Source organism: Panthera uncia, chromosome B1, assembly GCF_023721935.1.
Source record: "Panthera uncia isolate 11264 chromosome B1, Puncia_PCG_1.0, whole genome shotgun sequence".
Lineage (NCBI taxonomy): Eukaryota > Metazoa > Chordata > Mammalia > Carnivora > Felidae > Panthera > Panthera uncia.
Window position 1 is genome coordinate 79,595,647 of NC_064811.1, and position 23,237 is coordinate 79,618,883.

General features: G+C 35.3%; 1 protein-coding gene and 1 pseudogene across 1 annotated transcript in view; one reads left to right on the forward strand and one right to left on the reverse strand.

Moving 5' to 3' along the window:
- The window catches only part of STPG2 (sperm tail PG-rich repeat containing 2), a 594,553-nt gene that overhangs the window by 88,103 nt on the left and 483,213 nt on the right, over positions 1-23,237 (reverse strand). The gene's annotated exons all lie outside the window — the stretch shown is intronic.
- Positions 21,154-22,470, forward strand: LOC125923525 (60S ribosomal protein L7a-like; annotated as a pseudogene).

Genomic DNA, 23,237 nt, shown 5'->3' on the forward strand with positions numbered 1-23,237 from the left:
GTATATAAACACCATAGTAAAAATGTTAGAATAAAAGTGAGCTACTTAAAATAAATAATAATGAATAAAAAAGGAAACCAGTGATCTTTTCTCATGTCCTTTCAGAAGACTAGATCATAGATTATTCAATGCCATAAATCATGCATTCAAGTGTGAAATAGGATTACCTATAAGTTGAGAAGTAGTTATAGAGTTTGTTAAAGATATTTGCAATAGACTTTTTAGCACCCATGCTGGTATAGTCAAAACCCACAAATGTGTGAAGAAAAAAAATAGTTAACATTTTAGTGACATTTTTTAAAAGTTCACAACATTCAAAAGAAATATTATAGCTGAGAAACGGAAAATGACTAAGTTATCTCCAGTAACTGAAAAAGGTCATAAGAATTGTGTAGCCACTGAATTTAACCCCATCTTATGGGGAAACCTTAACCAGACAGTGCTTTGACATTATTACAGATAGAAATTATAAGCCAGAGTCACTGAAAATGTTCAAACTCTACCAATATAATCATTTTTAGTTTTAATAGCAACTATAAAAGAAATTTTTCATTTTTAAAATTATGATGATAAAAAGTATATGATTAAAAGAATAGAAAATACTTTAAGCTGTATAAAGGTATACACATTCATAGTTACATATCACTATAACCGAATATTCTTCTTTTTCATATAGAAAAAATTCCAAAACTATCATCATTAGTTTACTAATGGCAAAAATAGAACAGATTCACTAAATGGATGATTCACTAAAAGACAGGTACACACATTCATAGTTACATATCACTATAAACAAATATTCTTCTTTTTCATATAGAAAAAACTCCAAAACTATCATCATTAGTTTACTAATGGCAAAAATAGAACATATTCACTAGATGGATGATTCACTAAAAGACATTTTCAACTTTAAAATAAACCACATGAATAATGGGATTAAGAAATCATTTTACATTCATATAGTATTCATCTTATATGAATAGCACATATTAATATAAAGTAATTTTTAAAATCTATTGAAAGGGAGACCAGTGTGTTAATTGATTGATTATATTAAAAATGGAATTGGAAGGGGCGCCTGGGTGGCTCAGTTGGTTAGGCTTCCAACTCTTGGTTTCGGCCCAGGTCATGATCTCACAGGTTCATGAGATCAAGCCCCAAGTTGGGCTAGGCACTGACAGCGTGGAGCCTGCTTGGGATTCTCTCTCTCCCTCTCTCTCTCTGCCCCTCCCCCACTCACACTTGTTCTCTCTCTCTTTCTCTCTCTCAAAATAAACAAATAAACATTTAAAAAATGGAACTGGAGAAAAAACGAGAAAACTGGTAAATAGGTTGAAAAATCTAGGCTGTTGTGGTGACTAGGTCAGGAGATCAGTGTAAACTCACAGTAGACAAATGTAAAATAATCAGATTGTGATCAAGGAACACTGCCAGGAACTCTATACTAAATAAAAGACATCCCATGGTTCAAATAAGAATATGACTGATGCTGTTATTTAAACTGCTTTGTAATTTTTTTTACGATAGAACTTTGTTTACTGTAGTACAAATAGATTCTCTCCTTGGTAAGGCATCTGGAATACTGTGGACAACAGAGAATAGCCATTACATTCTCTCTAAAGATGAAAGTAAGGTGATAGGAAAAGGAGGTACAGCATATTTAAATGATTATTCTATAAATTCTCTTAAACATTAATCTCATGATTAAATTCTACTTTAACAGCCTATCCTTAATGTCTTAAAAACAAGGTAAACTAAAAGTAAAGCCACTATATCTAGGTAAATGTTTATAAGACTCTAAGAAAGTAGTGTATAAAATATTTCTGCAAAATGTTTTAGGTTTGTTGCTGCTTTTTTGTTTTGTTTTGGTTTGGTTTATTTGTTTTCTGCCATTTAATGATTACTTAAAAAATCTGTGACAGTGAGGGGAAACTGGCTGGCTCAGTATGTAGAGCATGTGACTCCTGATCTCAGTGTAGTGAGTTTGAGCCCCACATTGAGCACAGAGTTTACTTTAAAAATATATTCGACAGTGACAAACTTGTGTATTTAATTTTATTAATATTTGAAAACAATAATGGAAGCTAATTTCTTTGGGTGTAAAAAAATTCATGTTTATGTACCACCAAATGTCTGTTGTTGTTTTTTTTTTTAATTAATCGAGGGTAAATGCTCTCTTTTCTTTTCTGATTGACAATTGGGAAAAAATGAAAAACTCCAGTGAGCACTGTGCTGTCTGGAAATGAGAATTTCAATGGATAGGTTGCTAAAATTGATTTCATCTAGGATGCAAGGTCCTAAAAAAAAAGTCAGTCTTCTTTCCTTCTGTTTTTTTTTCCTCAAATTCCTAAATACATAACATTTGCTACCATATCAGTTTCAGTATCTAGAGACATTGAGATTTTTAGAATAAAAGATATTTAAAAGTGATAGTGTATAGTTCCAACAGTTTCTCTGGAAGTGGTCGTTATAAACCTCATCCCTAGACTACTAATGTTTTTTCCTCTGCCCTATAAAGACTATAGGGCAGCAAATCAACTCCTTGCTTGTCCAACTGAATCCCATTTCCCCCTCCTTAGGCAGAAAAAGTTCTTCCATGTGTCAAATAGCCTATGGTAATTTTGCCTAACCAGTAGAATTGGCAAATGAAGAAAAAGATGTTTGAGAAAAGTGTTTTATTTGGTCAAGCTGCTTTCAGATTTCCCATAAGATAACTAAACACCATGAACTCCCTTCTCTCTTCCATCTGGCTTGTTTTTCCACACTGAAGCAAAAACTACAACAGAATCCAAACAAAACCACATACAGCCGAAGTTTAATACCTTCAAAACATTGTAGTATGCTGGCGAGATAATTAAACTAGCTACCACTTGTTTAGGAAACGTGGGTCAGAAAAACAAAGGTGGGAAATACTCTCACACAGCTAGAAGGATTTTTTTTAAATCAGGCAAACATATATGATTATGATATTCATGAAGTATTATTAAACATCCACCTTCTTATTGGCTTAACAGAGTGCTCAATTTTGTATAATAACAACCCAATAACGTTTTAAAAAAATTTTTAATGCACATTAATATAGTAAGGAGCTGAGTTCACACTTAAGAATTTGGATTTAGAATCACTGTGGTCACTTTGTCTTCTTTTGGAATAAAAATGAACCAAAACCTGAAATGATGTAATATTGACTCAGGATAGTCTGTTATATCTGGAAGAGAATGTGGAGGAAAACATTGGGTTTGTCCAACTAGATGTGGCAGTGATGTGCAGGAAAAAATCAGATATAACTCATAGGATGTTGCTAGAATTCACCAACAGAGTGAGTACAGTGGGAGAACCTATTCTGACAGGAAGATACTAGGTTTAGTTGTGGACATTTTGAATCTGAGATATCTGAGGGACAGCTAAGACAATGAAGACAGCAGGCAGTTGCATATTTGAGTCTAGAATTCACAGGGTAGGAAAGGTAAAATTAGTTGTTTTTGACCCATGATTATAAAGAAGACCAAACTGCACACACCCCAAAAATAAAAACAAACAAACAAACAAAAAACAGAGACAGAAGCAACACCAAAGGGAAAGAACAAGCTTAAAGAATCAGAAAGGGAAGCTGGAAAAATATCACATAAAGACACAGATAGAGAAAATACAAAAGCTAAAACAGTGAGGCAATAATCTATATGCCAGGAAGTCAGGAGGGCAAGAGGGAGTTGCAAATACCTAGAAAAGGTTTTGTTATTCCTTGCCTACTTGTATGTGCCAGTCAGGGCATTGTGAGGGAATGATCTGATAGAATTTAGATGATCAGTGGGGCACCTGGGTGGCTCAATCGGTTGAGCATCTGACTTCGGCTCACATCATGATCTCGTGGTCTATGGCTTCGAGCCCCGCATTGGGCTCTGTGCTGACATCTTGGAGCCTGGAGCCTGCTTCAGATTCTGTGCCTCCCTCTCTCTCTGCCCCTCCCCCACTCATGCTCGCTCTATCTCTGTCAAAAATATATAAATATTAAAAGAAAAAGAATTTAGATGATCAGTAATTGAAAGGACAGACAAATTAAGGAGATTCTACTTTGAGTATGCCTCATTTCTAAGAGCTGTGGGTATATAAAAAAATGAAACTAACATGTTAGTAAAAAATACTCTACTATAATAGTGGATTTTATTATTTATTTATAAGCTATGATTGTGTGAGATTCCAGTTTATAAAATATATATTTTCATTTTATAAAAGAAAATAAAAGTAAGATTTGAGACAATCATTTTGCAATTTGGATTCAAATCTTCTCTCTCAGGAGGTACAAAATTAACAATAAAATGAGATAAAATATGGAGGCAATGAGATTTAGAAAATATTGTGGATGAAGTCTCTTAGTGAGAGCTCTGTGATTTTAAAACCTGGCTGATCAAGATCTGAGGCACCTTTGCTTTGCTGATTTGTGCTACTTTGTTGAGGTTTTTCACTAAACATTCTCTGTGATTTATAATGTGGAAAACTGTTTTTTCACTATTTTGCAAAGAATTTGGTATGTTATATATCTCCTTTAATATAATATTTATCAGTATATACTTTGAAACATGTAATTCTTAATATACTTGATTTATGGCATAAAATGAGTCTTTATAAAATTGTTATACACTATTATATCATATAAGATATCTTGATTATCCATAGTTTAAACTTTAGTCTCTTCGTCTGAGTAAATGTCTCTGACCACAGTCCTAGTTAGAATAAGGAAAAATAATAATATTCATAATATTAAAATAATATGCTATTCCTATTATCAATGTTTCTCAAATATTCTTCAGAATGGTACATGTCACCAGAGTGATTCCTTTAAAAGAAACATTGTAACCCACTACAATTCAGTTGAATTTTTTTTATCGCTATGAGCTAGCAATGCTGAACATGTCAGTGGTAAAAGGCCCCTCGGTACCAGGTGTCCACTATCCATTCCAACCACCATTTTTCCATGTTCTACCATTAGTTAAGAAACGAAGCTAATATAATTTTACATGCCAATTATATCTCAATTAAAAGGAAATTTTTGTGTGGGTAACCTCTTTAGCAACCTATCTCAATAGTGTCTATCTTGTCTCAGTTTTAGGCAAGTCTTTCTCTAGTTCACTCTTTGTTATCAACAGAGTGTGCGTTTGTGTTTTTTAGGGGCGGCAACTAATGAACTACATTTTTCTTTGTTAAATCTACTTTTGTCAAATAGAAAAATCTCTAATTCTCTCTTCAAAGCACAACCAGTGTCAGTTAACCTTTTGGTTCATATCATTCCATAAGCAGATATTTCACCCTTCTGATTCTTTTAGACATAGTCTAAAGCCCGCAACATATATTAACTATCATTGTTTTGTTATTGTTATTTTTGTTTTATTTTAACTTAAATTGCTACTATTTCAGTTTACTAATGCAAGTCACATTTGTTCTCTGACATGTGGGTCATTTATAATGATGACTTATTTTGGATAACGTTTTCAGCTCTGAACTCTTAATTGCCTGGTGGATGTCATCAGTTCTAGGAACTACCCTATCATGATCTTCCTAGAAATATATATAACAAAATTTTTTGTATCATTTTAATCTACCCTCAATCATCAGTTATTCTTTATGATTCTGTTTGTTTTCTCTTTTTTAATGTTCATAAACTCCTCCTTTACTATTGGCATCATTTACTATTGGCTCTCTACATCCTTTTGAAAAATCTTATCCCTAGTGTATATTAATCCAATAGATATTTTTAAATCACTTACTATCTTGTAAGAACAGATACTTTCAGTAAATAAAGGTAATCAGACAAGATATGTTTATAAGGAACATACGGTCTAGGGGCTCCTGGGTGGCTCAGTCAGTTAAGTATCTGAGCAGCTCAAGTCATGATCTCACGGTTCATGGGTTTGAGACCCACGTCAGGCTCTGTGCTGACAGCTCAGAGTTGGGAGCCTGCTTCAGATTCTGTGTCTCCCTCTCTCTCTGTCCCTCCTCTGCTTGTGCTCTCTCTCTCTCTTTCTCTCTCTCACTCTCAAAAATAAAAGAACATTAAAAAAATTTTTTAAAAAATATACAGTCTAATAAAAGATGGAGCTATCACATAACCGATATTAACACAAGGTAGGAATTAATATGCTTCCAATATAAAGAGTAAAGATGAACAAAATTCAGAGGAAGAGGTCAATATTTCTGCTTCAAGTGGCTAACAAGTCAGCATTTAAACTGATTTTTGAAACATAAATTGATTTTGTAAATGTAAAGATGATTAAGTGATACTCAAAGGAAAGTGAACAGAATGAGTAAACAAAATGGGAATATTGGGTCAAGTGATATGGAGAATAGCAAGTACTTTTCTTAAGCTAAAATTCATGAATATGAAATAAACTAATAGAAGTAATGTTTGAAAAGTTCATTAAGATCAGGAAATGGAAAGCTCTAGAATAAGTGAAGACTTTATTTTTTACGGTGATCTGGTCACATTTTTGCTTCAGGTAGATTAGAATGTCATGTATTTGAGATGTGACTTGGAAAAATTAATGGCAGAGGATTGCTATAATTTTCCCATGATAATTTTAATGACTTTCAATTAGCAAGGTAGAATCTATTTTTATCTTGGATCCCATTTTGTCCTGAGTCCTACTAAGTCCAAAGTATGTAGATTATTTGTTTGTTAAATGTCACTTTTCATTATTTTTGCACTAATTTTGGTACAGATTAATTTTAGTAAAGTTAAATAATATTGTGATAAATTTATTAGGTTTTCTCTCCTACTAAGATATTCAATTTAATTATGCTGTTATTATTATTACCTAATAATTCAAAGAGCTGATAACCACTGAGATAACCGCAACAAAATGATTAAGGAAAAGCTTGCCATACTAGATCTCTAGAATAATTAAAATCACTAATTTATTAAATTGATTGACAACTATCCCAATGGTAAGCATAAAATGGAGCCCTGAAACCAAGCCATATATATGTGGAAGCTTGGTATATGAAAAACAAGACGCTATAAATAGAGAATGAATGTTAAGACAATGGTTTATCCACTTTAAAAGTAATTGGATCCCTAAACACCAGCTTACAAACAAACACACTCCCACAGATACAAGATTTGTCAAATATCTAAATATAAAAACAAATACTTTGAAACTATTAGAAGGATATAAAGGCTCACCCAAGCCTTTGGATATATGTATATGTCCATACATATGTGTGTGTGTACATACATACACATATGTATACATATATGTATACATATATGTATATGTAAATATATACGTATAAGAAATATATATAAAAGACACTTAGGGATAGGAAATGATTACTTAAACAACAAGCAAGAAGCAAAATGAATAAAAAGGTTGCCAATTTTGAAGTGCTGATGGCATGTAAGTCTAGAGATTTTTGTTAACTCTAAAGTTAAGGGACAAAGCTATTATTCTGAATATATGTCAGAGTACCTTAGTGTGACCACTTTATCCTCATCAAAATGCATCAGACCATAAATAGAATAAAGTACAAAATCTGTATGATAGATATAGCAAAATAAATTCTCAGTTTACCCAAAACCCTTGATTAAAAATAAACTCTACAGTGTACTACATCAAGACAAATAACTTGGTAGACTATGAATGCTCTTTAGACTCTGGCATTCTGATATTAAGTGTTAAATTTACTACATTGTAGCTGAATAATTGAAATAGCTACAGAATTGAGCAGCATCAATATTTCAAAAATTGAAGTCCTAAAGGCATACCATAAATTTTGCAAATGACATATCTGATAAAGGGTTAGTATCCAAAATCTATAATGTATTAAACTCAATACCCAAATACAAAATAATCCAGTTAATAAATGGGTAGAAGACATGAATAAACATTTTTCCAAAGAAGACATACAGATGTCTAACAGATACATGAAAAGATGCTCAACATCACTCATCATCAGGGAAACACAAATTAAAACTACAATAAGATATCACCCCACACCTGTCAGAATAGCTAAAATCAACAGCACAAGAAATAACAGGTGTTGGTAAGGATGTGGAGAAAGGGCAACACTCTTACACTTTTGGCTGGAATGCACTGATGCAGCCATTCTGGAAAACAGTATGAATGTTCTTCAAAAAGTTAAAAATAGGACTACCCTATGATCCAGCAATTGCACTACTAGGTATTATCCTATAATACAAAAATACAGATTTGAAGGGATACATGCACCTGATGTTTATAGCAGCATTATCAACAATAGCCAAATTATGGAAAGAGCCCAAATGTCCATATACTGATGAATGGAAAAAGAAGAGGTGGGGTGTGTGTGTGTGTGTGTGTATGTGTATATATATATATATATATATATATATATATATATATAATGGAATATTACTCAGCCATAAAAAGAATGAATGAAATCTTGCCATTTGCAATGACATGGATGGAGCTAAAGTGTATTATGCTAAGCAAAATAAGGCAGTAAGAGAAAGCCAAATACCATATGATTTCACTCATATGTGGGTTTTAAGAGATGAAATGGTTGAACACAGGGGAAAAAGGAGAGAGAGGCAAACCATAAAACAGACTTGTAACTAAAGAGAACAAACTGAGGGTTGCTGGAAAGTAGGTGGGCAGGGGGATGGGTTAAATGGGTGATGGAGGAGGAGAAAGAAGATGGTGGCATAGCAGGACGCGGGGTTCACCTCTTCCTGCTGATCACTTAGATTCCACCCACACCTGCCTAAATAACCCAGAAAACTGCCAGAAGACTAGCAGAACAGACTCTCCAGAGCCAAGCATAGACAAGAGGCCCACAGAAGAGGCTAGGAAGGTCAGAGAGGTGGTGCATGCTACATGGACTGGCGGGACGGAGCTGGGGCAGTGGAGGGGCAGGCTCCTGGCAAGGCAGAATCCCCGAGTCTGGCTTGCAAAAGCAGAGGGATACATGCAAGCTGGCTTGCAAAAGCAGACTGCGTGAGTTCTGACAGCCAGTGGGACTTAACATCTGCAATGTTATAAATCAATAGCTCTGCTCGGAGAGAGGGAGGGCAAGAGGACACCAGGAGGGAGAGGCATTGATCCCCAGAAGACAGAGCTCAGCTCAGCAGGGAACAAAGGCGCTGGCCAGCACCATCTCCCTCTCCCATCCCCCAGCCAAAACCCCAAAGGGAACCAGTTCACCAAACTTGCTTGCATCCCGCAAACACCCAATGCTGTGCTTCTGTGGATCCATCCCTTCGACCCGGTTGGCCTCCCTCCCAGTGCTGCAGGGCCCTCCCGCAGGGGACCACTGAGGGCAAAGTGAGCTGAACCTGCCCCTCCCGCCCCTGTGCACATTGCTGATCAACCCCAGCTAATACACCAGATGCCATCAAAGCAGCACCACAAGCCTGGCACTGTGCAAGTAGCCAAGACAGGAGCCACACCACTCCACAGTGAGCCCTGCCCCTGGGAGAGGGGAGAAGGTACACACCAGTCTGACTGCGGCCCCAGCGGTGGGCTGGGGACAGACATCAGGTATGACTGTGGCCGCACCCACCAACACAAGTTACTCCAGACAGCACAGGGGAGGTGCCCTGCAGTTCTGCACCACCCCAGGGACTATCCAAAATGACGAAACGGAAGAATTCTCCTCAAAAGAAACTCCAGGAAGTAGCGACAGCTAGTGAATTGATCAAAAATGATTAAAGCAATATAATGGAACAAGAATTTAGAATAATAGTCATAAAACTAATTGCTCGGCTTGAAAAAAGTAGGGAGGACAGCAGAGAATCTATTGCTACAGAGATCAAGGGACTAAGAAATAGTCATGAGGAGCTAAAATGCTATAAATGAGGTGCAAAATAAAATGGAGGCAACCACAGCTCGGATTGAAGAGACAGAGGAGAGAATAGGTGAATTGGAAGATAAAATTATGGAAAAAGAGGAAGCTGAGAAAAAGAGAGATAAAAATATCCAGGAGTATGAGGGGAGAATTAGAGACCTAAGTGATGCAATCAAATGCAACAACATCCATATAATAGGAATTCTAGAAGAGGAAGAGAGAGAGAAAGGGGCTGAAGGTGTACTTGAACAAATCATAGCTGAGAACTTCCCTGATCTGGGGAAGTAACCAAAAAGCATTTGGCAAATTTTAATAAATATTCATGGTAAAAATTCTCAGCCAACTAGAAACAGAAGAAATTGTTTTCAACCTGATAAACAGCATCTATGAAAAACTTAAAACTAACATATTTATTTATAAAAGACTGAATGCTTTTCCCATAAAATGAGAAAGAAGGGAAGGATGTCTGTTTTCACATCTTCTATTCAACATGACATTAGAGTTCCTAGGCATTGTAATAAGACAAAATAATAAATAATAATAATAATAGGCATATTGATTGGAAAAGATTGCCTTTAACTGTCTTTAATTCATAGACAAAATTGAAAGTCCATGTGGAAAATCAAAGAAATTTACAAAACAGACACTAGAATTAATAAATGAGTTTAGCAATGTCACAAAATAGAAGGTCAAGATCAATTGTGTTTAAATATTAAGCAGAAATACTGGAACATGAAGTCAGAATAAAGCATTTAACAAAATATGTATTAGACTTATACACTGAAAATATAAAACACTGATGAGAAAAACTTTAAAAATTTCTAATAAATAGAGATTTATATGTCATTCATAGAGTGGAAGATGCTAAAATGTTCTCTCTAAAATGATCTATAGATGAAACATAGTACAAATATCAGCAGGCTTCTTTTTAGACTTGATACACTGTTTCTAAAATTTATATAGAAATTCAAATGACCTAAAATGACAAAAACAATTGTGAATAAGGGAAGCTGATGCTACCTGATTTCAAGATTTATTCTATAACTACAGTAATCAAAATAGTTTGGAGTTTGTATAAGGACAGACATAGATAAGTAGAGCAGAACAGAGTTCACAAACCGACCAGCATATATGATGTGTTCATATTTTATGTAGGTGCCAAGGTTGTTCGATGTAGAAAGAAAAATAGTTTCAACAAACATTTCTGGAACAATTTTTTATATCCAATGCCAACAAAAGGTTTTCTTTCTGTAGGTCATGCCATATACGAAAATTAAATTTGAAATGGTTCTTAGATATAAATATAAGTACTACAGCTACAGAAATTCTTGGGAAAAAAAACTAGTAGAAAATCTTTGTGTCCTTGAGTAAAGCAAAAATGTCTTATATAGGATACAAAATTATGGACCATACAATACAAAAACTGTTAATTTGGACTCCATGAAAATTTGTTTAAATGTTCTTCAAAAGAAGCTACAGATCTGGAAAATTAAAAACCAAGCCACAGCCTGGGAAAAAAATATTTTAAAAACATAATATCTTAGTAAGAATTATAACCAGAGTATATATATATGTTTAAAAAAATCCTATAGTCAATAATAAGAAGGCAAAAATCAATGAAGTAGTGACAAATATTCTCTCCTGTCCAAACTCTAGTCAGGCTCTTCTGAGCCCTTTATTGTCTAGGCCTCAACCTTGGCTTATAAAGCCTTGAATAAAATAGGTCAAAGCCACTAAAAGTGACCGTAGCTCCCCTGAAAGTGTCTGCCTGAGAAAACTGACAAAACAGTTACCCATTTTTCAGACTATGCCGCCAAGAGTTTCCTGTTGGTACCTGTCAACACTTGCAGACGGAGTCCCTGTCTCCCAGTTTCTGTGGGAGGGTGGCAGCCTAGCTTTGATAAGTGTGCCAGTTAATAAACCAATGTGGGTTTCACAGGACCAGTCTCTCTTCCCATTTTTTGCAATTTTTCATTTCCCTGACTCTACTCGGCCCCTATTCATCTCCCTCCATATACCTCTGTTCTCCCCTTAAAACACCCAGTTACTTCTGTACAATCAAAGTTGAGTTCACTTCACACTGGATTCTTTTCCCTAGTGTAATAACATATTACTGATTAAAATCTGTCCTTACCACTTTGCTGTCTGCCTTTGTTTGCCTTTGACATTAGGCAAAATATATGAATAGGCATTTCACAGAAGATTATAAACAACAAATAAACATATGGAAAGGTGCTCAATATTGTTAATCATATGGAAAATGGAAATTCAAGCTACACACCTACTGCAATGGCTAAAATTAAAAAGAAAGTATCAAATGTTGATCATGACAAGGAGCAGCTGACACTGTCATACATCTCTAGTGGGAATGCACAATTTTTCAGCCACTGTGGAAACTTCTTTGGCAGTCTTTTGTGAAGTTAAATACATACTCACTGATATCACTCTACCCATTTACCCAAGAGAAATGAAAACATATGTTCACATAATAAGTTGAACTCAAATGTCCATAACTGTTTCAGTCACAGTAGCTTAAAACTTGAAGCAACTCTAATACCTCATCAACTTTTGAATGTATAAACAATATATTGTATAGTTATTACTGAAATACAATTGAACAATAAAAAAAGAACAAGCTATTGACTCATTGAACAACAGAGAAATCCAAAAACTATTATACTAAGTGAAAAAAAGAGGCAAAAGTCCACATATGCTATGATTCAATCTACATGAATTTCTAAAAGATAATAATAATCACAGAAAGTAGAACAGTGGCTGCTAAAGGCGATGGGTCATTGAAAGAAAACTCACTGTAAGGAAGTGTTGGAAGGTGGGGTGGAAAGTGGGCAAATGGGTGAAGGGAGTCAAAAGGTACAAACTTCCAGTTATAAAATAAAGTCATGGGGATATAATGTACAGCATGACAACTATAGTTCATATTGTGCTGCATATTTGAAAGTTGCTAAGAGAGTACATCTGAAAACCTCTCACTGAGGCACGTGGGTGGCTCAGTCAGGTGAGCATCCAACTTTGGCTCAGGTCATGATATCATGTTTGTGGGTTTGAGCCCCATATCAGGCTCTGTGATGACAGCTCAGAGCTTGGAGCCTGCTTTGGATTCTGTGTCTCCCTCTCTCTCTACTCCTCCCCTGCTTGTGCTCTGTTTTTCTCTGTTTCTTAAAAATTAAAATAAAAAATTTTTAAAAAGGTTAAAAAAAAGTCTCATTACAAAAAAATTCTGTAACAATGTATGGTGACAAATGCTAACTAGACTTATTGTGGTGGTCATTTCACAATATATATAAATATCAAAAAATTATTTTCTACATCTGACACTGATATAATGTATGTCAATTATACCTCAATAAAAACAAATAAATAAGTGATGGAAATGTTCTATTATATGATTTTCGTGGTGGCTATAGAACTATTAAAGCTCATTGAATCAAACCTTTAAATTTAATTTTAAAATGTTATATGCATAGAATATCAATAAACCGGGGCGCCTGGGTGGCTCAGTTGGTTAAGCAGCCGACTTCGGCTCAGGTCATGATCTCGCGGTCCATGAGTTTGAGCCCCGCGTAGGGCTCTGTGCTGACAGCTCAGAGCCTGGAGCCTGTTTCAGATTCTGTGTCTCCCTCTCCCTGACCCTCCCCCGTTCATGCTTTGTCTCTCTCTGTCTCAAATATAAATAAACATTAAAAAAATTTTTTTTAAAAAGAATATCAATAAACCTAATTAATAAATTAATCATTTCTTGATACTTATGTCTATTGAAAGAATAAAAACTGCCACTAGAAAAAAACCCCACATTTTATTGATTCCAAGACACCCATTTTTCAATATCTTTAAAACTACAACACATCTTACAATGCATCGGGTTTTTTTTCCTTCCCTTTTTTTCCTTTCCTTTCCTTTCCTTTCCTTTCCTTCCCTTTTCTTTCCTTTCCTTTACTTCCCTTCCCTTCCTTTCCCTTCCCTTCCCTTCCCTTTTCTTTTTCTTTCTTTCTTTCTTTCTTTCTTTCTTTCTTTCTTCCTTTCTTTTGAGAGAGGCAATGGAAGAGAGGGGCAAAGGGAGAGGGAGAGATAGAATCTTAAGCTGGATCCATGCTGTGCATAGATCCAGCAGGACTGGATCTCACAACCATAAGATCATGACCTGAGCCAAAATCAAGAGTTGGACACCTAACCGACTGAGCCACACAGATGCCCCAACCTATGATTTCTTAAAGTCAGAATGGGAAATATTTTTTCTTTCTTAGTATTATATGAAGTAATGAGGCATCTAACACTGGATGGCATATTAGATTCAATGAAACATGGTAATACTAAAATGTTGAATTAAGCTAATTCTACCATTTATGTTTATGCTATGTGTGTTTCAGGAAACACACACATACATATAGATATATCACGAGTAATCTGCTTTTTAATTATTTTTTTCAAAATTAGAGAAAATATAGAATATAATATAAACCTATGTATTTACCATCCATAATTATTAAAATTTCCATTTACAAGAAAAGCATACAGTTCATCCCTTCTCCCCTTTCCTTTTCTTACCATAGAAATAACTATACTCCTGAATATGTCACATGTTCTTTATACCCATATTATTACATTTTGTATTCATAGCAAGAAATAACGAAGTCGTGGGCCTTAACACAATAGAATACTATCTAACAGTCAAAATAAATGAATTAAATTGACATGTATCAACAGAGATCAATCTTGAGAACTTAAATTAGGAGAAAAATCAAATAATAAGTGTATGATAATTATAATACCAAAATACTTTAGGCTGTTTTCTATGTGCTAGGCACTGTTCTAAGCTTTCTACATATATTAAAAATAGACATATAAACTCATTTAATCCTGAGAAAAGCTCTCACATTATCATCATCCCAGTTTACATATGAGGAAAGTGAGGTATAGATGGATTAAGTGTTTTGCTGAAGATTAAACAGCTAATAATTACTTTACTCTTAGTTTGTCCCCAGAATCTGAGCTCTTACCCACTCTAATATGTGTAAATATAGTATTGACCTACATTGCTATAACAAATAGATAGTCACAATAAATATGTATTATTCAGATAAGATTGAGAACAAATGCTTCAGGTCAGCAAGGTGGATGGGGTGAGGGCAGTGTATTCAGTCTCTCTGGAACCCAGACTTAGAGCAAACCCACCATCTTCAAAACCTGGCTTCCTAGAGGACTCTGGCAATCCCCACTGAACAGAAAGAAAAATAGCATAGAGGACAAAATAGCATAGAGGACAAACAATGTGTAAGGGCCAGGCCTGGAAGTGGTAGATATCATATCTACGCACATTCCAATGACTAAAATTCAGTTATTCGGCCACGGTAACCATATGAGAGCTTCTGTCAGGAGCTCAGATTTATGACCTCTCAGTTTTCTTTTTTCTGATATTAACTCTCCTTTTTCCTGAACAATAATCATTGGCAAAAAGCACACAAACAAATGCACTAAAAAGCAAGTAAATATGTATATGAGTAAATATGTATATGACTATGTATAGAGTCGAGAACTTAGTTAATATAACCTCAACTGGCTTGGCAAATGTATTTTTGATTCTCTTTCTGTTTCACTAACTTAAAAATTTTTAGAATTTTTTTTGACAGTTGAAGTTATTGTCATTGTTAATTCATTCTAAATTTATGGTGGTATATTAACCTCATCTTAGTTGAGCCCTAAGTTTAGTCAGAAACTCACAAAATTTGCCTAGCTGGATTTCAGAATTGTTATGGACCGATGATTCCTATGTGTCTTCTGTCCTTCTCTCTCCCTCCTTATGTGTATTTACTGAGGTCATCCTATCTTGTTCTCCCCCACTGTATGTTGGATAAAGACAGGAAAAATTCCCATTCTAGTTTATAAGTCTTGTATTAAGTAAAGCTATATTTAAGGAGCTACCACTTAGGTAACAGCCTTGAGAAGCACCATCACAAATTGATAAGAGTTAGATGATGAGATGATAGACTTCAAGCTAATGCTATAATGGGGTGAGACTTTTGGGAAAGAAGAGAGAATTTTTCATATGGGCAGAATTTGAATATTTATGGTCAGAGAACAGATAGTGGTAGCTGCAAAGATAGCTATATATCGCTTATTCCACAAGCTTGTCTGCAATGTGACATTAACAGTTTTCCATCATAATAAATGTATAGAATGATACAAAATTAAGAAAAAAATATATGTCAATATGTACTCAGACATCCTAAATCCAAAATTAAACTATACCCATTGTAGACAATATAAATGAGAAAAAAGAATATAAAACAAATATCAAAGCAAATATTTTTGATATAGTTAATGAATGACAGAGCTTTAGCTGAAAAGTGTTTCAGTTAATCTTGATAACAAATTTTTAGTACTTGTATTTTTAGTGTTATTTTCAGAGAATAATTGTTTACTTACAAATATATAATAATGGATATATAGGAGCACCTGGGTGGCTCAGTCAGTTAAGTGTCCAACTCAGTATCAGCTCAGGTCATGATTTCACAGTTCGTTAGATCAAGCCCCTTTGTCAGTGAAGAGACTGCTTGGGATTCTCTCTCTCCTCTTTCTCTGCCCCTCTCCCACTTGCACACACTCTCTCTCTCTCAAAATAAATAAATAAACTTAAAAAATAATGGATATATAAGCAATATGTGAAGATAAATTTACTTTATTGAGCTTATTAACATCTGGATGTATCTGTAAGTAGCTATTGTCCACATGAGCCTAAATATTTGTAGGCTTATTTTCCTTAAGTTTCAGTCATATGATAGAAGTGAGAGAACTATTTTTTATGTTCTCTATAGATTTCATGTACCCATTAAATAAATATTCAAAAAATAATTTACACACACAGACACACATACATATGTTGAAAACTCACAAAGAGCAAATGTGTTTTATAAATTCTATATGACTAAATTAACAAAGGCCAATTTGTTCAGTACTGTCATTTTCTGGTTTTTTTTACCCTAAACATGAAAGTACACTAAAAGAACCTACTTATGTGCTCAAAAAAGGAAGAAGGTGTTTTCAATCAGCAACACATTGTAAAGACAAAGCAAAAAACAGTTTGCAATTTTTTGTTTCATTTTAACAATTACAAATTTCTGCTTTTACCAATATAGAGTTTTCACAGTTGAACAGAATGTTTTCTGTATCTCAAGGCAGACAAAATAGAACTGCCTTAGGAAAAAAAAAATTATTAAACACACCTCCCCCCAAGACACACACTGAACTCAGAATTACACAGCATGGCCCTAGTCTCAAAAGATTGTGATTTGCTTTGCAGCCCAATGTTTCCTGCTGTTAGAAAAAAAATATGTAAGCTTTGTTTCATGAAAAAGCTTTAACCTGAGAATTACTGCACCACCATGGTTACTCAGTGAAATATATTGCATAATCTACAAGGTAGCAAGAAAACATTAGGTTTGGAAAATAAAATGATCTTTCTGTTGGAAAATCATCCATATGCCCCCCATGCATGTGTAGATACCTAAGCAGTTTACCACATTCTCTCAGAAACATCTTAACTATGAAGGAAGTTCCCACAGAGAAGTATGTGAATCCCAGCAGTGTGCAAATCACTTCTCTTATCTAATAATCTCTTACAAATATACCTTTGGTTGTTCTTTGACTTTCCTAAAGGTGAGACTCACCACAGGCATTCATTTTGTCTGCCAAATATTTTTTCAGAAGCTGTTTGCTTTTATGCTGTTATACCTGAGATGGGAGCTCATGACTCCATGAGAGAAGAGAAAGCAACATTCATATTCAAATGCTAAGAAAAATAAAGTAAGCTTCTCATGTTTAATTCCGTCGCTTTTTAAAAAAGCAGGAATTCTTCTGTTTTACATAGGATGAAAGAAGCATTATACAGAGTCATACAAGACAAATAAGTATTATTTAAAATAAAAATGATGAAATATTTTTGAAATATTACTTATTTCCATTACTTCCCAAGTATTAAAGATAATAAGACAGAAAACACATGCACATAGCGCACATGCACAGAGGTTCCCAATTCAACCTGAAAAAAGCTAGAATTCATTCTATAAAGCTGTTGATAAACAAGTCCTTTATATGTCTAATTATAATCATTTTACTATAGCATCTAAAAGAACCAGTAATTTAATACATGTCAGTTATTTAACGTTATTGATTAGGTTACATAAAACATGTAACATTGATATAAATGTTCTAGATAAGTTCTAATATAATTGGAAAAGGCAATACTTTTCCACCCTATCATGTTTTCCAAATTATTTTTCAAATTTTAAGGAATTACCTGCCAAAATAAATCCCATTAACAGAGAAAGATATACTTAGTTTATTTAAATTGAAGAATTTAAACATTTAAACATACATCTCTGTTCATTTCTATTAATTAAATTATTTTTAATTATCTATACTCAATATAAAATTACTACTTAGAAACTATAATTAAAATATTGCTGTGCTAAGTTAGAACTTAAAAAATTAGCAATGTAAATAGTAATATTCTATGTATCTATGCCACATACTTTGCCTTCTTTTTGCTACACTCTTACAGAGCTATTGTTTAGTATTTCTGTCTGAGGAATGCATATGATTTCAAAATATTAATAAGGAAAACAAAGTAGCAACCTATCACTATGAATTTTTCTATTCTTTCTCTATTCATATACGTATTTTCCTGATTCCTCTTTTTTATTGTCTCTATGTCTTCTGTTATTTGTTCCATTTCTTTTGTTGCCTCAGTGTTACTTATAGATGATGGAGCTTAACAAATTTTAATGGTAACAGCCTGAGAATCAGTTCCCCTAACCACGTGCAGAAAGGGGAGTAGAGAGAAGCAGTTATAGATAGTCTTGGCAAAACAAACCATGGGGAGAATTCAGAATCCCACTGACCTTTTCCGTTTCTGGAGATGGAAGTATGTAATTAAGGCATTTGTTTATCAGGTGAAAGGCTTTTTTTTTTTTTGATATTTAAATTCAGTTTATTTAAAAATTTCTTTTTAATGTTTATTTATTTTTGAGACAGAGAAAGACAGAGCATGAGTGGGGGAGGGGCAGAGAGAAAGAGACACAGTATCCGAAACAGGCTCCAGGCTCTGAGCTGTCAGCACAGAGCCTGACGCGGGGCTCAAACCCACGAACCACGAGATCATGACCCGAGCTGAAGTCAGCGCTCAACCGACTGAGCCACCCAGGCGCCCCTAAATTCATTTTATTTTCATTCTAGTATAATAAACCTACTATGTAATATTAGTTTCAGGTGTACAATATAGTGATTCAACAATTCCATACATTACTCAGTGCTCATCACATTAAGTGTACTCTTAATTCCCTTCAGTGAAGTGATTTTAAAAGAAATATTCAACTTAGTCTTGTGGGTCGATTATAGGATAGGCATTTTCAAACTATTACTCAGTTTTCATTCCTGAAGCAAATCATACTGCCCATCTTTAAATGGTAGACTTAATAGCAGAGAATGTGTTCATGAGGAGTAATGTTGCTTAAACAGGTGAAGTGTTTTTCAATTTGTGTCATTTGCATGTAAGGTATTAACAAATTTTTTTTTCAATTTTTTTTTTAATGTTTATTTTTGAGACAGAGAGAGACAGAGCATGAATGGGGGAGGGGCAGAGAGAGAGGGAGACACAGAATGGGAAGCAGGCTCCAGGCTCTGAGCCATCAGCCCAGAGCCTGACGCGGGGCTCGAACTCACGAACCGCGAGATCGTGACCTGAGGTGAAGTCGGACGCTCAACCGACTGAGCCACCCAGGCGCCCCAACAAATTTTTAATAAAAAGTTCACTTGCTTCAATTTTTATATTATGAATTTCAAGAAAACCTCCTTATAAGGATCTCTTTAACATTTGGGAAGCTTTTTTGTTTTTGATTATATTTAACACTGCTGAACATTGCTGTTATTTAACTATAAAGACTTTTACAAATCACAAAACAATTGCTTTCATGTGTGAAACAAGAAAAATGCATAATCATACAGTTCAGGAAAATGTTATAGAAAGTCTTGCAGTAAAATCTATAGCTGGAAAAATAAAAAGCAGCCTGAAAAAAATATCATAATGGTATCGAAACTTGCAACAAATAACTGCATGCTTTAACTAAAATAAGAAACAAAGACACAAAAACATGCCCATAACACGGATTTTTGGCTTATTTTTAAATATTGCTGTACTTCTTTTTTTCTGATTTTTTTTAATGTTTGTTTATTTTTGAGAGAAAGAGAGAAACAGAGTGTGAGCAGGGGAGAGGCACAGAGAGCAGACACAGAATCCGAAGTAGGCTCCAGGCTCTGTGCTGTCAGCACAGAGCCTGATGTGAGGCTCAAACTCATGAACCGTGAGATCATGACCTGAGCCGAAGTTGGATGCTTAACAGACTGAGCCACCCAGGCACCCCAATATTACTGTACTTCTAAACATAAAATATAATTCATGAACTTCCTGCAAAAATAGAAGACTAAAACAGTATTGAAAAATCTCCCCCCTTTTATATTTAACAAAATGAAGAAAAATAGTAAAAATAACAAAATTCACTAGCAGGAGCCAAACTATGACAGAGAAAATGAAAAGCCCAACCCAAAAATGTAGTAGCTAACAAAACACAAGTGATCTTAGTTTAAAAAAAAAAAAAAAAAAAAAGGTATCATCCCTGCCCCATCTCCCTCCAAAAAAGCAATACTTAGGAAATTATGAGAAAAAATTATGTAAATTCGCAACACTTTCTAATTTTGAGCGAAGCTAACTGGAGTGATTCATCAGCCCTGGGCAAATCAGGATGACTCCAAGAAAGTAAAAATAACTTACATGATACAGGGAAACATCAGTAGAGTGAGAAAGTATCACCAGGATTTTCCATATTCCAGGATATTATACTGAGTTATGTAAAAGATCTAAAAGCTATGGGAGTGCTACAGTTTTAGCTGGCATTAGTGGCCCTGACACAGAATTTAATAAAACAATAAGAAAAAGAACCCAGCTCAGATTCCACAGAGACGCAGCTGAGGCCTAGACCTTTCACTACTTATTCTTGTATTCACTCCTTTAACCACTTTTTAGTGAGAATCTATGATGTATCTGGCACGGTTCTAGGCAGCGAAAAAATGACAGTAAAAAATCAGACAAAAATATCTTAGTATGACAGAGTTTACATTCTAATAGTTAGACACAGCTTTTAAAAACAAACTAAACTCAAATAAGTCTACAGCCTATTAGAATAAGATAAATTGAGTGGAAGAATTAAAGGAGAGAAGAGAGAGAAGATGACAAATAAGTAAAGACTGGAAGAAAGGGGATGAACCATGTACAGGCAAAGGTGAGATTCCAGGCAGTACAGACAGCAGGTGCAAAGGCAAGTGTAAGAAACAGCCAGCTCGAAGTGGTATTTACATGGAGTGAGCTAAGTGGAGATTAGAAGGTGAGATAAAAGGGTAATTGGAGTGGAAGTGCAGGCAGGTACATGGCATAGGGTCTTATACCATTGTATGTATTTTGGTTTCTATATGGAATGAGAAGTGAAGCCACTGAGTGCTTTGAACAGAGGAGAGACTTAATCTAACATATAATTTAATTGGCACATTCTGACCATGGTCCTGAGAATAGACACTAGGAAGAACAAGCGTAGAAGCCAGGAGACCCATTAGGGAATTATATGACTAATTCAGAGAAAAGAGGATGCTAGTGCTAGCAGTAGATTTAAAAAAGAGGTTAAAATTTGGATATATTTGGAAACTAGAGCCAATAGAATTTTCTGACTGATTAGATAAGGATGCGAAAGAGAGGAGTCAAGCCAGAAGTTTGGCTGTGGATATGTAAATTTTGAAATGCCCACTTAGACACCCAAATGGAGATTTGATGATTGGCGCTCAGTGAGAAAAGACCGAAGAATCTTGGCATCAGATAGGACACCCAGCCCAAAAGGAACCTCACCCTCTTTGTCAAATAGCCCTGCTATATTGGTCAGCAGCAGCAAAGGGCTATTTAGGCTAACCATCTAACAGTACCTCCTGCAATTAACCAGTTTACCGAGTCCTTGGACCGCCAAACAGCTACTCAACTGCTTAGGCTGACCCACAAATATAGACTAGAGACAAAGCAAGAGAAGAAGCAGAGATTGTTAGTCCAGGCTGAGAAGAAAGCTGCTGGCAAAGGGACTGTCTCCACTAAGAGGCCTCCTGTCCTTCAAGCTGAGGTTAATACTGTCACCACCTTGGTGGAAAACAAGAAGGCTTAGCTGGTAGTGACTGCACCTGATGTGGATCCCATTAAGCTGGTTGTCTTCCCGCCTGCCCTGTGTCATCAGATGAGAGTTCCCTTGTGCATTACCAAGAGGAAGGCCAGTTTGGGGCATCTAGTCCACAGAAGACCTTCACCACTGTCACCTTCACACAGGTTAACTCAGAAGACAAAGGAGCTCTGGTTAAGCTGGTCGAAACCATCAGGACTAATGACAATGATAGATATGATGAGATCCACCGTCATTGCAGAGGCAACGTTCTGGGTCCAAAGTGGGTGGCTTGCATTGCCAAGTTGGAAAAGGCAAAGGCCAAAGAACTGACCACCAAACTGGGGTAAGTGTACGCTGTTGAATTTTCTGTACATAAAAGTAATAAAAAGTAGTCCTCTTCCCCCCACAAAAAAAAAAAAAAAAAAAAAAAAAGATCCTTACTGGAGGTAAAACATGTGACTTTGCCAACATAAAGATAGTATATAAAGCTGACGTCAAGGTTTTGAGATAAAGAAAACAGGAAGTACAGGAAATTGAAAATCAGAGCCTAAGAGAATTCCAATAAGGGAAATCAGAAGGAACCAAAAAAGGAAATTAAACATATACGGTCAATGAAGCAGGATGGTGTCCCAGATGTTATGCACAGAAGTTTCAAGGAACGGTGTCAGTTGCTAAGTTAAATGCTGCTTGGGATGCCTGGGTGGCTCAGTTTGTTAAGTGTCCAACTTTGGCTCAGGTCACGATCTCATGGATCGTGGGTTTGGGCCCCCCATCAGGCTGTGCGCTGACAGCTCAGAGCCTGGAATCTGTTTTGAATTCTGTGTCTCCCTCTCTCTCTGCCCCTCCCCTGCTTGCCCTCTCCCTCTCTCTCTCTCTCTCCAAAATAAATAATGCTGCTAATAGGTAAGATGAGGACTGAGAATTCACCATTGGATTTAGCCACATTGAAGTTACTGTTGGCCATTCCTGTGCAAATGTGGAGACTGAAAACCAGCTGGGCTCAAGGAAGAATAAGAGAAGAGTTGGGGAAAATGGGTATAGAAACTATGAGAAAGTTTGCAGTAAATGGAGACCAAGACATTTAGCAGTGATCAGAGGAGACAAGGGATTAAGGAAACAGTTTTTTTTTAATGTGATATATAAGCCTGTCTGTCTGCA